Source organism: Lolium perenne, chromosome 3 (assembly GCF_019359855.2).
Source record: "Lolium perenne isolate Kyuss_39 chromosome 3, Kyuss_2.0, whole genome shotgun sequence".
NCBI classification, from domain to species: domain Eukaryota; kingdom Viridiplantae; phylum Streptophyta; class Magnoliopsida; order Poales; family Poaceae; genus Lolium; species Lolium perenne.
Genome location: NC_067246.2, coordinates 144836058 through 144854632, shown reverse-complemented (window position 1 = coordinate 144854632; position 18575 = coordinate 144836058).

Here is an 18575-nt window from a genome sequence, read left to right as displayed (position 1 = left end):
TTTCACTAGTCTGTTCTGTACATTGTGCTTGCCCATCATCAAAACGGATTTGATCTTATCTGCCACAAATTGTGGGTTCCCATTGGAACTCCATTGTCCAATGCAGTGACGACCTACAAAGACTGATTCAGGTATGCTCGAACTTTGTGCACTTCGGTATGCCAATAGATATTGTGGACTGGGCATTTCTGCTTGAAGTGCTTCCAATTAGAGTTTGGCTGGCATGGTATGAAGAGCAGTCACAAAGGGATCTTGGTTAGGATGCCCTTGCAGAGTTTGCTCTGTTGGCATGCTCTATGCTCTCACCAGGGGTTCTATATAGTCAAGTCTGCACAGTGCAGGGATGGGTCATCTTCAGAACCTCTTTTCTTGTTGAAACTGTAGCTTGCTTGCCTCAAGGCTATTGCCTTTGCGTTGAGTGGTGTAGAAATGTGATACTGTATATGTTGTGATGATGAATAGCGAAACACGGTTCATTTGCTACCCGGTGTGATGTTGCAGATGTTCTGATCATGAGCGGTCGACTAATTGTATGAGATGCCTTATTTGGTTCATTGTCTCGCAACCAGTGAATCAAACCATGCTGGGTCCTATAAGCAAGCATTGCTGGAATGAAAAATGTAGTACTCCGGAAATTCTGCAAGTTCAGAGAGTTGAAAAAAGCAGTTTTACTGTAGAGATTCCAGTTCGAATTTTCCTGGTAGCTGAAAATAATAGGTACACAATGTACTGTAGCATCATGTTATACCTAGTCTGCATACCATAATGTGAAGATATTCTAGCAGGGTAGCACACTGATTCTGAAGAATGAAGCAGCAGTACATTCTCTCCAGCTCCAGCCCCTCAAAGGTAGACAAAGGCTCTACAACGAGAGCAATCTGGGCAAGCTTTTCAAACCAGCACAAGACTTTTGCTGGAGCTGGAGAAGATAGGGGGATTTAGAGGGGAGGTTGGGGCGGCGGTGGCCGTGGCTCGAGCAGGGTGCGGTGAAGCTCCCGCACCATTGCCACCGGCTGCGGGAGGTGGAAGCAAGTGGTTGTGGCTGGCGGCGGGGGAACCAATCGGAGGCTCCTTCAAGCATTGACCTGCTTAGCGACGCAAAACACACTGAATAGGGGTGATTTCGACAGAATTGACCCTTTTTGTTAAGTAATTCACAAAATGAAATTCGACGAAACTATTTCGATGGTCTAACTCTTTAGCATGGCGCCCAACTGCCCGACGTCGTGGTTTGATAGCACGGCTCCAGGTACCTCGGTGTTGTGATATTTTCTTACGTGGACGACCCGGGCCTGCATCCGAGGTTAACGACGCCATGGTACTCGGCGCTATGCATTCGGCCTAAGGCGCGGGTAGGCCCACAAGTCGTATGTATGTCGCCGGGGACAAAGGCGCCATGGTCGGCATATAGGGTTACCAGCCCGCGCTGTAACAAGTCGACTGAAATCTCCTGAGCCGCCGCCTGCCTCTACTCCCCGACCCACCGTCCCCGCCGCCTCCCTCTCCTCCCAGACTTGCCGCCGTCTCAAGCTTGTTGTCTTCACGTTCGCCCACCTCCGGCCTCCTCTCCGCCTCCCCCACCTCTATTCCGTATGCTCTTGTGAAGGGCGCCGCCCATCCTCCAGGAACTCGCGGTCACAGCGGATGCTCCAATGGAGGGCCACTACCATCCGCGTTGAAGGGCGAGGTGCTGAAGTTGGCGTACACTAGGGCGTGTGGTGCTACCGCCGGCCTGCTAGGTATCATCTCCATTTCCTAATATCAATTTAGGTTACATTGGCAATTTAGCGATTTTTGTTGTTGTTGTTGTTGTTGTTGTTGTTGTTGTTGTATGTGATGTCTGCACAGATGATTTAGGGATTATTAGGTAGATAATTATGATTGACACTTTTCTATATTATACCAAGCAGAAATCTTTTGACATGCACTTCTTTGAAATCTGATATGCACTTGTCTGTATGTTGTACAAGTAAGTTGTTTCAATGTTGCACTTCTCTGGATGACGAGGGTTTAACTTGTCGATGCCTCCGTATTGTAGACTTGGGTTTCAGGAGAGAGCGACGATGGAGATTCCGGGAGCGGGATTGGGCACACGATATACCCAGCTCCGGGTCCCCTCTGCGGAGGATCCCTACGTGCTGCTAGCAGTTTAGTATATGATCACAAGTATCTTTACAAGGGTCGCCCGAAGGCGGAGCTATGTTGTCTATTTGTTGTCCCTCTCTTTCGGGTGCCCTGGCTAGCTTTATATATGCAACCAGCCTAGGGTTTTACAAGAGTTCTAGTCGACTACTTCTTCGGGTTGCCTTCTTAGGTCTTCTCCATATTGGGCGGAGCCAGGTATACTAATAATGGGTACCCGAAGGGTACGCCCATGACAGTAGCCCTCGAGTGTCTAGGAAAGTCGAAGACTTGCGTAGAGACTCCAATCATAATCATCCCCCAAGTCGAAGAAATACAAGGTGAGGCCATTAATCCGGAAATATATCAGGTCAATGTCATAGATCATGTCTAGCGTAGATGATGTCGATGATTCTCGAAGTTATTTTTCTATCGGGTGCGCGGCCAGCACTCCCGATGGGAGTAGCCCCGAATCTATCGGCAAGTGCTTGCACTTGGGCATAGACTCAAGTTGTACTACTCGATGAAGAACTTCTATATTTCTGGGCGCAGCCCCTCTTTTTATCGACTCCTGTTGGAGGACTTAATGAAATCCAGGTGCTCCCGATGAAAGTAGGCTCCACTCGAGTCGCAGAGTCGAGTTGAGTCTACAAACCTTTATATATTTACATAATCGAATGAAATTTCCATGCTTTGTCCTTTTCAAATTCTTCGAGACCAAAGAGACACTATTTTCTTCATCAAATATATTGTACATCTGACGGATCAGGTACAAGCTAATTGCTCTAGTGGCAAATCTAGATAAACCTACTTCAAACTCGCGTCCCCGGACATGAATTCGGGATACTGTCGTAATTCAGAACGTGTCGCTTTAGGACTTTACCGAAATTGAATTCCAGCAAAATTATCGGGTCCACAACGCGTCCACCGGGATTTTTCTTTACATATGTTGATGTGGATAAAGTGGCAAAGCACATTCGGGTGCGATGCCATGCCACACATGACAGATCCTGGGGTCTTACCTTCGTGACCTTTTTACGAGTCACAGCATTCGGAGTTTTTACCGCGGCAGACGCGCTCCGAGAATATATTGTCTAGCGCCTTGTTCGGATGATGTAATGATCCATTTTGCGGGTTCTTCTATATTTTTCTCGGGCGTGATGAGATAGCCAAATGTATTGGGTTCTTCTATATTATCGTTGAATACACCGTCGGTGCTCTCGATCGGAATAAATGACCAGTCAATGGACCGTGAGATTTTTCCACCTCTTCTTTTCTCGTTTTTTGGGAGGTTCCTCTTTGAAGGAAATTTTGTCGGGTTCCTCTTTGAAGAGAATTTCATCGGGTCCTCCTTGAAGAAAATTTCTTCGGGTCCTCCTTGAAGAATATTTCGTCGGGTTCCTCCTTGAGGAAAATTTCATCGGGTCCTCCTTGAAGAAAATTTGTTCGGGTTCCTGTTTGAGGAAAATTTCATCGGGTCCTCCTTGAAGAGAATTTCGTCGGGTTCCTCCTTGAGGAAAATTTCATCGGGTTCTCTCTTAAAGAAATTTTTGTCGACTTCCTTGGAGATTTTTTTACCGAGTTCTTTGTTGATGTAGTTTTTCCTTGGCGCAGTTCTTCTTTTGCCTTCCTGAGATGTAGAATGAATTCGCACAGCGCAACCCCCGAGTATCGGGTGCGGCAAAATTAAATGATAATCAACTTTTGCGTAAAAAAACACTTAGCTTATTGGGTATGACGGAGTCGACGAAAGTAGGTCGTGCAGCTGAGTCGATGAAGTCGTCGAGTGCAGCGAAAAAGTCGATCCAAAGTAGAAACAACCAAAGAACAAAAGTGAATGCCGCCAAATTGTTGATGAAGAAATACCCGAGGCCCCGAGCGCTGATGGGGTGAAGTCATGATTTTTTGCTTAGACGTCGCTAAAGGACACAGATGTCGCCTAGAGGGGTGTGGGAGTGAATAGGTGATTTAAACTTTTACGAGATGGGCTTAACAAATGCGGAATAAAACTAACGTTTACTTTGTCAAGCCCAAAGCCTATATACTATGGTTCAGCTATGTGCACCAACAACTTATGCTAAGCAATATAAGAAACTAGGTGATAGCAAGATATATGACTTCAAGCACGATGGTTATCACAAAGTAAAGTGCATAAGTAAAGAGCTCGGGTATAGAGATAACCGAGGCACGCGGGAGACGAAGATTTATCCCGAAGTTCACACTCTTGCGAGTGCTAATCTCCGTTGGAGAGGTGCGGTGGCTTAGTGCCACCGAACGCCACAAGAGGCTCACCTTGAGGTGTGGTTGCTCGATGATGGGGTTCGTAGCATAGAAAACAAAAAATTTCCTACCGCAAAGACGAATAAATCCAAGATCTAATCTATGGAACACCCAAGATCTAATCTACAAGATCAAAGCAACGAGATGGAGATGAGACTAACCCTCGAAGATTCCAAAGCCTACGAGATTAATCTCGTTGTTGGTGTAGACGATCGTCCCCGGTGCTGCAATCCGACAGCACTTCCGTACTCGGTCGCGCGTACGGTGTCGATGAAACTCCTTCCTTTCCCGTTCCAGCGGGCAGCGGAGGTGTGGTAGATCTCCTCCAAATTCCAGCAGCACGACGGCGTGGTGGTGGTAGTGGAGGAAGAAAAGTTGCAGGGCTTCGCCTAAGCCGGAGCAGCGTATGGTGGAGGGAGAGGCGGCCAGAGGAGGAGGCAATGATGGGGGGTGGTGGCCGGCCACCCCCTCCCCTCTTTATATAGGGGGCCAGCCGGCCAAGGTGGCCCCCTTTCCCATCTAGGGTTAGGGGGGCGGCGGCCAAAGGGGGGAGAGGGATTTCCCCTCCCCCAAGTTGATCCCCCCCAGGGAAACCCTAGGGTGTTGGCCGGCCTGGGCCTTGGGGGGCATGTGCCCCTGGCCCATTAGGCCAGGGAGCATCTCCTCGGCCCATGCTAGGCCTCCTAGGTCATGGGCCCCATGATGGACCCCTCTGGAACCTTCTAGAACCTTCTAGTCAATCACCGGAAAAATCCCGAACTTTTCCGAAACCCAGAAATCAACTTCCCTTATATGAATCTTATTCTCCGGACTATTCCGGACCTCCTCGTGACATCCTGGATCACATCCGAGACTCCGAACAAACTTCGTCTCCATACCATACCCATGGGCGACCCGATTAGTCATGGGTAGGGTATGGGCACGAGAACGTGCCCGTGGGCTACCCACGGGTCACCCGATTAATATTTTTAATTAAATATATACTAAATATTATGTGAGATGTGAACTCTTTTCCTATAATCTACGCCATAATACTGCATAATGATGCAAACGTCTCTCCTTACTCTTTTTGCGACATCGAACCTTAAGCGCGTCACCCTACGGTTCGCGAACTATGCAGACATGGTCGAGACTCCTCTCCGAGCAATAACCAATAGCGGGATCTGGAGATCCATAATGGCTCCCACATATTCAATGATGACTTAGTGATCGATTGAACCATTTACATACGATGTCAATTCCCTTTGTCACACGATATTTTACTTATCCGAGGTTTGATCATCGGTATCTCCATACCTTGTTCAACCTCGTTACTGACAAGTACTCTTTACTCGTACTGTGGTATGTCATCTCTTATGATCAAATCATATGCTTGCAAGCTAATCAGACGACATTCCACCGAGAGGGCCCAGAGTATATCTATCCGTCATCAGGATGGACAAATCCCACTATTGATCCATATGCCTCAACTCACACTTTCCAAATACTTAATCCCATCTTTATAACCACCCATTTACGCAACGGCGTTTGATGTAATCAAAGTACCCTTCCGGTGTAAGTGATTTACATGATCTCATGGTCGAAGGACTAAGACAACTATGTATCAAAAGCTTATAGCAAATTGAACTTAATGACTTGATCTTATGCTACGCTCATTTGGTTGTGTGTCCATTATATCATTCAACTAATGACATAACCTTGTTATTAATAACATCCAATGTTCATGATCACGAAACCATGATCATCCATTAATCAACAAGCTAGTTATACAAGAGGCTTACTAGGGACTCCTTGTTGTTTACATAACACACATTTATCAATGTTTCGGTTAATACAATTATAGCATGGTATGCAAACATTTATCATAAACACAAAGATATTATAATAACCACTTTATTATTGTCTCTTGGGCATATCTCCAATAGTCTTCCACTTGCACTAGAGTCAATAATCTAGATTACATTGTAAGGTACCTAACACCCATAGCATTCAGGTGTTGGTCATGCTTTGCCCTAGGGAGAGCTTTAGTCAACGGATCTACAACATTCAGATCTGTGTGTACTTTGCAAATCTCTACTTCACCATCTTCGATGTACTCGCGAATCGAATGAAAACGCAGCTTGATATGCTTCAGCTTCTTGTGTGACCTTGGTTCCTTTGCATTGGCGATGGCACCCGTGTTGTCACAATAAATGACTAACGGGTCCAATGCACTAGGAACCACACCAAGCTCAACAATGAACCTCTTCATCCATACCGCTTCCGATGAAGCCTCTGAAGCCGCTATATATTCAGATTCGTTGAAGATTTCGCCACCGTGCACCGCTTGGAATCGCTCCACTTATCGCCGCACCATTCAATATAAACACGTACCCCGCATCGAGACTTAGAGTCATCAGGATCGGTGTTCCAACTTGCATCGGTGTAACTGGTTACAACGAGCTCTTGGTCACCGCCATAACAAAGAAACATATCCTTAGTCCTTTTCAAGTACTTCAGGATATTCTTGACCGCTGTCCAGTGTTTCATTCCTGGATCACTTTGATATCTGCTGGTCAAACTAACAGCATGTGCGATATCCGGTCTAGTACACAGCATGGCATACATGAGAGAGCCTACTGCCGAAGCATAGGGGATCTTGCTCATCCTCTCTCTTTCATCTGCTGTAGCTGGACCTTGAGTCTTACTCAAGACCTTACCTGGCAACATAGGCAAGAAACCTTTCTTGCTTTCATCCATTCTAAACTTCTTTAGAATCTTGTCCAGGTATGTACTCTGTGAAAGGCCTATTAGGCGTCTTGATCTATCTCTATAAATCTTGATGCCTAAAATGTTTGCTGCTTCACCAAGGTCTTTCATTGAAAAACACTTATTCAAATAACCTTTAACATTGCTTAATAGTTCTATATCATTCCCAATCAATAATATATCATCTACATATAATATCAGGAACGCTACAGAGCTCCCACTCACTTTCTTGTAAATACAGGCCTCACCATGAGTCCGTATAAAACCGAAGTCTTTGATCACTCTATCAAAGCGTAGGTTCCAACTCCGGGATGCTTGCTTCAGTCCATAAATGGAACGCTGAAGTTTGCATACCTTGTCAGCATTTTCAGGATCAACAAAACCTTTGGGTTGTATGATACGTCTCCAACGTATCGATAATTTCTTATGTTCCATGCCACTTTATTGATGATACCTACATGTTTTATGCATACTTTATGTCATATTTATGCATTTTCCGGCACTAACCTATTAACGAGATGCCGAAGAGCCAGTTGTTGTTTTCTGCTGTTTTTGGTTTCAGAAATCCTAGTAAGGAAATATTCTCGGAATTGGACGAAATCAACGCCCAGGGGCCTATTTTCACACGAAGCTTCCAGAAGACCGAAGGAGTCACGAAGTGGGGCCACGGGGCACCGCCACAGTAGGGCAGCGTGGCCTACAGGGGTCCCGCGCGGCCCTGCTGTGTGGGGCCCCCGTGACGCCTCTTGACCTGCCCTTCCGCCTACTTAAAGCCTTCGTCGCGAAACCCCCAGTACCGAGAGCCACGATACGGAAAACCTTCCAGAAACGCCGCCGCCGCCAATCCCATCTCGGGGGATTCAGGAGATCGCCTCCGGCACCCTGCCGGAGAGGGGAATCATCTGCCGGAGGACTCTTCACCGCCATGGTCGCCTCCGGAGTGATGAGTGAGTAGTTCACCCCTGGACTATGGGTCCATAGCAGTAGCTAGATGGTCGTCTTCTCCTAATTGTGCTTCATTGTTGGATCTTGTGAGCTGCCTAACATGATCAAGATCATCTATCTGTAATGCTATATGTTGTGTTTGTTGGGATCCGATGAATAGAGAATACTATGCTATGTTGATTACCAATCTATTACCTATGTGTTGTTTATGATCTTGCATGCTCTCCATTATTAGTAGAGGCTCTGCCCAAGTTTTTACTCTTAACTCCAAGAGGGAGTATTTATGCTCGATAGTGGGTTCATGCCTCCATTAAATCTGGGACAGTGACAGAAAGTTCTAAGGTTGTGGATGTGTTGTTGCCACTAGGGATAAAACATCGATGATATGTCTAAGGATGTAGTTGTTGATTACATTACGCACCATACTTAATGCAATTGTCTGTTGTTTGCAACTTAATACTGGAAGGGGTTCGGATGATAACCTGAAGGTGGACTTTTTAGGCATAGATGCATGTTGGATAGCGGTCTATGTACTTTGTCGTAATGCCCAATTAAATCTCACTATACTCATCATATCAGGTATGTGCATGGTCATGCCCTCTTTATTTGTCAATTGCCCAACTGTAATTTGTTCACCCAACATGCTTATTCTTATCGGAGAGACGCCTCTAGTGAACTATGGACCCCGGTCCATTCTTTTAATCGAATACAATCTACTGCAATACTTGTTCTACTGTTTTCTGCAAACAATCATCATCCACACTATACATCTAATCCTTTGTTACAGCAAGCCGGTGAGATTGACAACCTCACTGTCACGTTGGGGCAAAGTAATTTGGTTGTGTTGTGCAGGTTCCACATTGGCGCCGGAATCCCTGGTGTTGCGCCGCACTACACTTCGCCGCCATCAACCTTCAACGTGCTTCTTGACTCCTACTGGTTCGATAAACCTTGGTTTCTAACTGAGGGAAACTTACTGCTGTACGCATCACACCTTCCACTTGGGGTTCCCAACGGTCGCGTGATGTACGCGTGTCAAGCTAAATTTCTGGCGCCGTTGCCGGGGAGATCAAGACACGCTGCAAGGGAGTCTCCACCTCCAATCTCTTTACTTTGTTTTTGTCTTGCTTTATTTTATTTACTACTTTGTTTGCTGCACTAAAACAAAACACAAAAAAATTAGTTGCTAGTTTTACTTTACTTGCTATCTTGTTTGCCATATCAAAAACACACAAAAATTAGTTACTTACATTTACTTTATCTAGTTTGCTTTATTTACTATTGCTAAAATGGGTACTCCTGAAAATACTAAGTTGTGTGACTTCACAACCACAAATAATAATGGTTTCTTATGCACACCTATTGCTCCACATGCTACTACAGCGGAATTCTTTGAAATTAAACCTGCTTTACTAAATCTTGTTATGCGAGAGCAATTTTCTGGTGTTAGTTCTGATGATGCTGCTGCCCATCTTAATAATTTTGTTGAATTATGTGAAATGCAAAAGTATAAGGATGTAGATGGTGACATTATAAAATTAAAATTGTTTCCTTTCTCATTAAGAGGAAGAGCTAAACATTGGTTGCTATCTCTGCCTAAGAATAGTATTGATTCATGGACTAAATGCAAGGATGCTTTTATTGGTAGATATTATCCTCCTGCTAAAATTATATCTCTGAGAAGTAGCATAATGAATTTTAAACAATTGTATAATTAGCATATTGCACAAGCATGGGAAAGAATGAAATCTTTGGTTAAAAATTGCCCAACCCATGGACTGACTACTTGGATGATCATCCAAACCTTTTATGCAGGACTGAATTTTTCTTCGCGGAACCTATTGGATTCAGCTGCTGAAGGTACCTTTATGTCCATCACTCTAGGCGATGCAACAAAGCTTCTTGATAATATGATGATTAATTACTCTGAATGGCACACGGAAAGATCTCCACAAGGTAAGAAGGTAAATTCTGTCGAAGAAACCTCTTCCTTGAGTGATAAGATTGATGCTATTATGTCTATGCTTGTGAATGGTAGGACAAATGTTGATCCTAATAATGTTCTGTTAGCTTCATTGGTTGCCCAAGAAAAACATGTTGATGTGAACTTCATTAAAAATAATAATTTCAACAACAATGCTTACCGGAACAATTCTAGTAACAACTATAGGCCATATCCTTATAATAATGGCAACGGCTATGGTAATTCTTATGGGAATTATTACAACAATAATAGGAACACACCCCCTGGACTTGAATCCATGCTTAAAGAATTTATTAGTACACAAACTGCTTTTAACAAATCTGTTGAAGAAAAGCTTGGGAAAATCGATATACTTGCTTCTAAAGTCGATAGTCTTGCTGCTGATGTTGATCTTTTGAAATCGAAAGTTATGCCTAATGAAAATAATAATAATAAGATTTTTACTACAGCAAATGCCATCCAAGTTAGAATTAATGAGAATATAAGATTGATGGCCGAATTGCGTGCTAGGTGGGAGAAAGAAGAAAATGCTAAAGAAGATAATATAGCTAAAGTTTGGACTATTACCACCACTAGTAATGCTAATGCTCCACATGTTGCTGCACCTCCTACTATTAATGGCAAAAGAATTGGTGTTAGCAATGTTTCCACTTCTAATGCAAAGCGTGAAAAACTGCCTGAAACTACTAAAACTGCTGAAACTGCCTGTGATAAAACTGCTGAAATTTTTTCCAACCTTGGGGACAATGATCCCATTGCTTTAGATTATAATGGTTTGGATTTTGATGATTGCCACATCTCTGAAGTTATAAAGTTCTTAAAAAAACTTGCTAAGAGTCCTAATGCTAGTGCTATAAATTTGGCTTTCACGAAACATATTACAAATGCTCTCATAAAAGCTAGAGAAGAGAAACTAGAACGCGAAGCTTCTATTCCTAGGAAGCTAGAGGATGGTTGGGAGCCCATCATTAAGATGAAGGTCAATGACTTTGATTGTAATGCTTTATGTGATCTTGGTGCAAGTATTTCCGTTATGCCTAAGAAAATTTATAATATGCTTGACTTGCCACCATTGAAAAATTGTTATTTGGATGTTAATCTTGCTGATAGTTCTACAAAGAAACCTTTGGGGAGAGTTGATAATGTTCGCACTACCGTTAACAATAACCTTGTCCCCGTTGATTTTTTTGTCTTGGATATTGAATGCAATGCATCTTGTCCCATTATATTGGGAAGACCTTTTCTTCGAACTGTTGGTGTTATTATTGATATGAAGGAAGGTAATATTAAATATCAATTTCCTCTCAAGAAAGGTATGGAACACTTCTCTAGAAAGAGAATGAAGTTATCTTTTGATTCTATCATTAGAACAAATTATGATGTTGATGCTTCGTCTCTTGATAATACTTGATACACACTTTCTGCGCCTAGCTGAAAGGCGTTAAAGAAAAGCGCTTATGGGAGACAACCCATGATTTTACTACTGCATTTTTTTTTTATATTTGAGTCTTGGAAGTTTTTACTACTGTAGCAACCTCTCCTTATCTTAGTTTTGTTGCATTGTTGTGCCAAGTAAAGTCTTTGATAGTAAGGTTCATACTAGATTTGGATTACTGCGCAGAAACAGATTTCTTGCTGTCACGAATCTGGGCCTAATTCTCTGTAGGTAACTCAGAAAATTATGCCAATTTACGTGAGTGATCCTCAGATATGTACGCAACTTTCATTAAATTTGAGCATTTTCATTTGAGCAAGTCTGGTGCCTCTTAGAAATTTGTCTTTACGGACTATTCTGTTTTGACAGATTCTGCCTTTTATTTCGCATTGCCTGTTTTGCTATGCTTGATGGATTTTTCGATTCCATTAACTTTCAGTAGCTTTTTGCAATTTCCAGAAGTGTTAAGAATGATTATGTCACCTCTGAACACGTGAATTTTGATTATGCACTAACCCTCTAATGAGTTGTTTTGAGTTTGGTGTGGAGGAAGTTTTCAAGGATCAAGAGAGGGAGATGATACAATATGATCAAGGAGAGTGAAAGCTCTAAGCTTGGGGATGCCCCGGTGGTTCACCCCTGCATATTTCAAGAAGACTCAAGCGTCTAAGCTTGGGGATGCCCAAGGCATCCCCTTCTTCATCGACAACATTATCAGGTTCCTCTAGTGAAACTATATTTTTATTCCATCACATCTTATGTACTTTGCTTGGAGCGTCGGTTTGTTTTTGTTTTTGTTTTGTTTGAATAAAATGGATCCTAGCATTCATTGTGTGGGAGAGAGACACGCTCCGCTGTTGCATATGGACAAATATGTCCTTAGGCTTTACTCATAATATTCATGGCGAAGGTTGAATCTTCTTCGTTAAATTGTTATGTGGTTGGAAACGGGAAATGCTACATGTAGTAATTGGTAAAATGTCTTGGATAATTTGATACTTGGCAATTGTTGTGCTCATGTTTAAGCTCTTGCATCATATACTTTGCACCTATTAATGAAGAAATACATAGAGCTTGTTAAAATTTGGTTTGCATAATTGGTCTCTCTAAGGTCTAGATAATTTCTAGTAAGAGTTTGAACAACAAGGAAGACGGTGTAGAGTCTTATAATGTTTACAATATGTCTTTTATGTGAGTTTTGCTGCACCGCTTCATACTTGTGTTTGTTTCAAATAACCTTGCTAGCCTAAGCCTTGTATCGAGAGGGAATACTTCTCATGCATCCAAAATCCTTGAGCCAAACACTATGCCATTTGTGTCCACCATACCTACCTACTACATGGTATTTCTATGCCATTCCAAAGTAAATTGCTTGAGTGCTACCTTTAAATTTCTATTCTCTATCTTTGCAATATATAGCTCATGGGACAAATAGCCTAAAAACTATTGTGGTATTGAATATGTACTTATGCATTTTATTTCTTATAAGTTGCTTGTTGAGCGATAACCATGTTCCTGGGGACGCCATCAACTACTCTTTGTTGAATATCATGTGAGTTGCTATGCATGTCCGTCTTGTCTGAAGTAAGGGCGATTTACCATGAGTTGAATGGTTTGAGCATGCATACTGTTAGAGAAGAACATTGGGCCGCTAACTAAAGCCATGATCCATGGTGGAAGTTTCAGTTTTGGACAAATATCCTCAATCTCATATGAGAAAATTAATAATTGTTGAATGCTTAAGCATTAAAGAGGAGTCCATTATCTGTTATCTATGTTGTCCCGGTATGGATGTCTAAGTTGAGAATAATCAAAAGCGAGAAATCCAATGCGAGCTTTCTCCTTAGACCTTTGTACAGGCGGCATAGAGGTACCCCTTTGTGACACTTGGTTAAAACATATGTATTGCGGTGATAATCCAGGTAATCCAAGCTAATTAGGACAAGGTGCGGGCACTATTAGTATACTATGCATGAGGCTTGCAACTTGTAGGATATAATTTACATGATGCATATGCTTTATTACTACCGTTGACAAAATTGTTTCTTGTTTTCAAAACCAAAGCTCTAGCACAAATATAGCAATCGATGCTTCCCTGTGCGAAGGGCCTTTCTTTTACTTTTATGTTGAGTCGGTTCACCTATTTCTCTCCATCTCAAGAAGCAAACACTTGTGTGAACTGTGCATTGATTCCTACATACTTGCATATTGCACTTATTATATTACTTTGCATTGACAACTATCCATGAGATATACATGTTACAAGTTGAAAGCAACCGCTGAAACTTAATCTTCCTTTGTGTTGCTTCAATGCCTTTACTTTGAATTATTGCTTTATGAGTTAACTTTTATGCAAGACTTATTGATGCTTTTCTTGAAAGTACTATTCATGAAAAGTCTTTGCTATATGATTCATTTGTTTACTCATGTCATTTACATTGCTTGGATCGCTGCATTCATTACATGTGCTTACAATAGTATGATCAAGATTATGATGGCATGTCACTCCAGAAATTATCTTTGTTATCGTTTACTTACTCGGGACGAGCAGGAACTAATCTTGGGGATGCTGATACGTCTCGAACGTATCGATAATTTCTTATGTTCCATGCCACTTTATTGATGATACCTACATGTTTTATGCATACTTTATGTCATATTTATGCATTTTCCGGCACTAACCTATTAACGAGATGCCGAAGAGCCAGTTGATGTTTCTGCTGTTTTTGGTTTCAGAAATCCTAGTAAGGAAATATTCTCGGAATTGGACAAAATCAACGCCCAGGGGCCTATTTTCACACGAAGCTTCCAGAAGACCGAAGGAGTCACGAAGTGGGGCCACGGGGCGCCGCCACAGTAGGGCGGCGTGGCCTACAGGGGGCCCGCGCGGCCCTGCTGTGTGGGGCCCCCGTGACGCCTCTTGACCTGCCCTTCCGCCTACTTAAAGCCTTCGTCGCGAAACCCCCAGTATCGAGAGCCACGATACGGAAAACCTTCCAGAGACGCCCCGCCGCCAATCCCATCTCGGGGGATTCAGGAGATCGCCTCCGGCACCCTGCCGGAGAGGGGAATCATCTCTCGGAGGACTCTTCACCGCCATGGTCGCCTCCGGAGTGATGAGTGAGTAGTTCACCCCTGGACTATGGGTCCATAGCAGTAGCAAGATGGTCGTCTTCTCCTAATTGTGCTTCATTGTTGGATCTTGTGAGCTGCCTAACATGATCAAGATCATCTATCTGTAATTCTATATGTTGTGTTTGTTGGGATCCGATGAATAGAGAATAATATGCTATGTTGATTATCAATCTATTACCTATGTGTTGTTTATGATCTTGCATGCTCTCCGTTATTAGTAACTCCAAGATGGAGTATTTATGCTCGATAGTGGGTTCATGCCTCCATTAAATCTGGGACAGTGACAGAAAGTTCTAAGGTTGTGGATGTGCTGTTGCCACTAGGGATAAAACATCGATGATATGTCTAAGGATGTAGTTGTTGATTACATTACGCACCATACTTAATGCAATTGTCTGTTGTTTGCAACTTAATACTGGAAGGGGTTCGGATGATAACCTGAAGGTGGACTTTTTAGGCATAGATGCATGCTGGATAGCGGTCTATGTACTTTGTCGTAATGCCCAATTAAATCTCACTATACTCATCATATCATGTATGTGCATGGTCGTGCCCTCTTTATTTGTCAATTGCCCAACTGTAATTTGTTCACCCAACATGCTTATTCTTATCGGAGAGACGCCTCTAGTGAACTGTGGACCCCGGTCCATTCTTTTAATCGAATACAATCTACTGCAATACTTGTTCTACTGTTTTCTGCAAACAATCATCATCCACACTATACATCTAATCCTTTCTTACAGCAAGCCGGTGAGATTGACAACCTCACTGTCACATTGGGGCAAAGTAATTTGGTTGTGTTGTGCAGGTTCCACGTTGGCGCCGGAATCCCTGGTGTTGCGCCGCACTACACTTCGCCGCCATCAACCTTCAACGTGCTTCTTGACTCCTACTGGTTCGATAAACCTTGGTTTCTAACTGAGGGAAACTTACTGCTGTACGCATCACACCTTCCACTTGGGGTTCCCAACGGTCGCGTGTTGTACGCGTGTCATTGTACCATATACAACTCTTCCTCAATATCACCATTTAGGAACGCCGTTTTGACATCCATCTGCCAAATTTCATAATCGAAAAATGCAGCTATTGCTAACAAAATCCTCACAGACTTTAGCTTCGCTACAGGTGAGAAAGTCTCATCGTAGTCAACTCCTTGAATTTGTCGGAAACCCTTTGCGACAAGTCGAGTTTTATAGACAGTAATATTACCATCAGCATCTGTTTTTCTCTTGAAGATCAATTTATTCTCGACAACCTTGCGGCTATCTGGTAAGTCTACCAAAGTCCATACTTTGTTATCATACATGGATCCCATTTCGGATTTCATGGCTTCTTGCCATTTGTTGGAATCTGGGCTCATCATTGCTTCTTCATACGTCGCAGGGTCCTCATCATTGTTGTCCACAATCATGACATTCAGACAGGGATCATACCAATCAGGAGTGGCACGTTCCCTCGTCGATCTGCGAGGTTCAGTAGCTTCCTCGTTCGAAGTTTCATGATCATCATCATTCGCTTCCTCTCCTATCGGTGCAGGCTGTGCAGGAACTTCTTCCGGCACTGCGCTACTCTGATCTATGAGAGAAGGTTCATTAACCTCGTCGAGTTCTACTTTCCTTCCAGTCACTTCTTTAGTGAGAAACTCCTTCTCAAGAAAGGATCCGTTCTTGGCAACAAAGATTTTGCCTTCGGATCTGTGATAGAAAGTGTACCCAATTGTTTCTTTAGGGTATCCTATGAAGACGCATTTCTCCGCTTTGGGTTCTAGCTTGTCAGGCTGTAACTTCTTTACATAAGCTTTGCAACCCCAAACTTTAAGGAACGACAACTTAGGTTTCTTCCCAAACCATAGTTCATACGGTGTCGTTTCAACGGATTTAGATGGTGCCCTATTTAAAGTGAATGCGGCTGTCTCTAATGCATAACCCCAAAACGATAACGGCAAATCGGTAAGAGACATCATAGACCGAACCATATCTAAGAGAGTTCGATTACGACGTTCGGACACACCATTACGCTGTGGTGTTCCCGGCGGTGTCAACTGTGAAAGTATTCCGCATTTCTTTAAATGCATGCCAAACTCATAACTCAGATATTCGCCTCCGCGATCAGAACGCAGAAACTTAATCTTCTTGTTACGTTGATTTTCTACTTCACTTTGGAATTCCTTGAACTTCTCAAAAGTCTCGGACTTATGTTTCATCAAGTAAATATATCCATATCTACTCAGATCATCCGTGAAGGTTAGAACATAACGATAACCACCGTGCGATGCTACACTCATTGGTCCGCATACATCGGTATGTATGATTTCCAATAAGTCTGTAGCTCGCTCCATTGTACCAGAAAATGGAGTCTTAGTCATTTTTCCCATTAGACATGCTTCGCATCTGTCAAGTGACTCAAAGTCAAGTGACTCAAGAAGTCCATCAGAATGGAGTTTCTTCATGCGCTTCACTCCAATATGACCAAGATGACAGTGCCACATATAAGTAGAATTATCATTCAATTTAATTCGCTTAGCATCAATGTTATGAACATGTGTATCACTACTATCGAGATTTAACAAGAATAAACCATTCATCTCAGGTGCATGGCCATAAAAGACATTACTCATATAAATCGAACAACCATTATTCTCAGACTTAAACGAATAACCGTCTTGCATTAAACAAGATCCAGATATAATGTTCATGCTCAACGCAGGTACCAAATAACAATTATTAAGGTTTAAAACTAAGCAAAATATGGTGTTGCCACCCGGTGGCACTGCCTCCCCTGCCGCTGTCGTCCGATCTAGCGTAGTGATTCGTGTTGCATGCAAGAGATTGAATCAAAGGCATACTCTAATTAGAAGGAACACTTCAAATCTTCTGACCAGCTGCAGCATAGTGCAGTGTTGAGTTGCGTCAGGTTCTGAAAAGTAACACCTAGCGGCAGGGGGTGTCCAGATAGTGGTCAAACAAGTCAAATATGATCGGGCATGCAAAGCACAACGTCTAGTAAAGTCCAAGAAAACAAATTGCGAAGCTGATGAGGGAAACGACGAGAGTCACACTATACAACCTCTGAAGAATAGCTATCAACGTCACACTAGCACACACTGATATTAGTATTTATTGTTTCCTGTAGGAACTGCACACGTCTGAGTGGTAATATAATGCATGTGCGTTTTTCATCTATTGTCTGATCGCTAAGGGTATCTCCAACAGGGTGATTCATCTGGTTCGAGCTCATCTGAAATGGTTCGCGTACAGACGAGCCGCCACACGTTTCAGCGGGACGACGCAAACGGATCGATATGTGACCTATCTGTTCACTAAATTTGGGGACTCGATGCATCGGCGCGGACCTGCACGGACAACGCTCGTGGTCAGCCATCGGTTTCGTTGGGATTGGTTTGTAAGTGTCACATAATGCTAGCTAATTGTTCATTGGGATCCGATAGCTAGTTACAAAAAGGCTCGCATAAACTAAAAATAAACGGCCGCTACTACGCTGGCCGTACACGTCTACTCTTCCCCATCGCCGACGTCGTCCCCGTCCAAGGCCGTTCGTGCAGCCCATATGGCTTCTTCCTGGCGGCGTTGTCTGGCGACGGTCCGGCGACGGTTCTCCCTGTGGTGGTCGTCCCGATGGCGTCGTCCTAACGAAGCCAGCAACGATGATTATTATACCATCGCTATTAGAGGAAGAGCGTCATCGTTGACATCGAGCGGAGAGAGCACTTTGGGTCGAGCCGCTGGACACACCACCTAACCAAAACGGACTGTAGCTATGTAGAGAGAACAGTGAATGAGAGCTCATCCTTTATTCTTCGAATCCCAGCAGCCAAGTTTGAGCTTTTATACACAGCTCAGACGACTATGCTTTTTAAATTACATCTCATCTACTTCAATCAGGTTTATTTGTTTATCTAAAAATATC